The 2,243-nt window shown below is 39.5% G+C and overlaps 1 pseudogene; it reads right to left on the bottom strand.

Moving 5' to 3' along the window:
- Positions 1-206: 206 nt before the first annotated feature.
- Positions 207-2,243, bottom strand: LOC133869758 (putative F-box/LRR-repeat protein 23; annotated as a pseudogene).

Genomic DNA, 2,243 nt, shown 5'->3' with positions numbered 1-2,243 from the left:
TCTACCAGGAAAAAGTCTCTCTTTTTATAAAAGAAAAAAAATAAAAAAATAAAAAAATCATCTCTCCTAAATTTATAGTTTCGCTGCTGATAAATCATATTTGCACAATATATGCCCGGATCATGATAATTGGATTAGGAAAAATAAATAAAATATATACATTATATAACAAATAAGGTATAAAAAAGACATAATTTGAAGCCTAACATCTTTCTGTTACAAATGAAAATATATATAACGGTGTACATGAAATCAATACATTCAAAATATTGGGAGACAAGAGTTGAGTCATTTCACTTACGTAGTGAAAATAAAAATCCCCATTGTAAAATCTCAGTAGTTAGGGTCATCGTAGACTTCAATTTACGTAGTGAAAATAAAATCTCCATCATAAAATCTCAGTAGTTAGAGTCATCGTAGGCTGCAAAGTATTCGTAGTCATTGTCAACATAGTAGTCTTCGTCGTCATTCTCGTCATAGAATAAATCATAAGAAGCATCAAATTCATAGTCATCAGTGGAATCATTGGGACATCGCAAGTCTTTAATCTGTTCAATACATCTTTTTCTCAAATTCTCTGCCAGAGTAACATTGAAACATTGGCGCAGGTCAAGTGATTCAAGGTGAGGACAACCGTCAAGGATGGCCTGCAAGCCGTCATTAGTCAGCTTATTTCCGAAAAGCTGGAGGCGGCGCAATTCAGGCAAGTTCTCTGCAATAGCAAGTGCCTCCTCATCGCACGCTCTATACGGCTGCCCTCGGTTATTAAATTTGAGCGATTTCAAAAGAGGGCAACAACGGCCGACAGCTTCAAGAGTTTCTTTTGACAATAAAGAGTACGAAATGTCAAGCTCCTCTAGCAATGGAAGTTTTGCAGCCACTACACTCAATCCGTTATCTGAAATGCCATAGCACTTTACAAGTCGCAGGCGTTTGAGTTGACTTGAACTGTTAAAATACACCATGAAAGGAAATGACAAGCAAATTCATTATTGGAATAAAGAGATTGTATCAGATATCTTTTTCTGCATTGCAGCCTCCCACTGGGGCCTATAATTCAACAAGGAGGGCGGCAAAGTGGTGGTGTGCTGTCTCTTTTAGTTAGAATCTTGACTTGAACATGTGATAGGCTTTCAATATTATTTTGATGATCATCAAAACTACACCCTCCTCCAATCAAATTCACATTTTATCTTTGCCTTAAGTATGCTCCAGGCTAGCAGAAAGGCTTACATGTAACACCTTTACACTATGAAAGCGCAACACCTCTATCTAACTGGGTACAACTTGAGGATAAAGCACATCAATCCAAATGTCTCAACAAACTTGTTTTGATAGTCTTAAGTTGGAATAGATAACATGAAAGATGATACTTCATACGACAAAATTAAAAAAAAAAATTGTGGTGGTAGTAAGAACTAAAAACAGAGGCAAGGGCAGCAAATCAAGCACAAAAAAGCACAGTTAGACAATGTAAGAAACCCGTGTTGTTGATTTCGGTATGACAAGAGTTGAGTGAAGCCCATGTTGTTGATTGACAAGAGAAATACAAAATGATAAACACAAATATCTCAACTTCACCAACAAACCATAAACCTCTAACTCAATAAACTAGAATTGCACGAAGTAATTACCAAAATCCAAATAACCACAAGGCTCCTAGCAATCACATTGTACAACAAAAAGGCCCCTTAATATTAAAAATTAAACATAAACATATCAATCAAGTAAACAGAAAATACCTGTCAGCAATGTGCCTGAGGAGCTTGTCGGTGCCGAAGTTCTCGACGTTGATATCGACCAACTGGCCGCAGCTGCGATCGACGGCGTGGCGGCACATCTTCTCGACGTCGTACGGGCAGTCCCAGAGGGCGACGGGGGTCGCTCATGTGGATGGCGCGCCACATCGACGGGTCCTTGCAGAGGTTGTGCCACGGCGAGCATACCATCTGCGCGCTCGTCAGGATATCGAATACCTCCAGTCTCATCAGGATCGACACCGTCACGTCCCGGGGTAGAGCCAGCCAGTTGCGGAATTCGTCAGGAGGAGGGTCCATAGCGAGATTTTCTGTGCAAGGGGTATCAGACAAGGGCAACGGAGTCCAGACATGTCTGATATAGGGTGGATTTCCGAAGAAGAAAGAAACAAGATTCGAGAAGTAAGATTTCAGATTGAAAAAAAAAAAAAAAAAAAAAAAAAAAAAAAACCCCGAAGAGTAAAGCGCGAGATGAAGACCAAAGCA

This window comes from Alnus glutinosa, chromosome 5 (assembly GCF_958979055.1).
Source record: "Alnus glutinosa chromosome 5, dhAlnGlut1.1, whole genome shotgun sequence".
In the NCBI taxonomy this organism is placed as follows: domain Eukaryota; kingdom Viridiplantae; phylum Streptophyta; class Magnoliopsida; order Fagales; family Betulaceae; genus Alnus; species Alnus glutinosa.
This window is presented reverse-complemented; position numbering and strand designations above follow the sequence as displayed.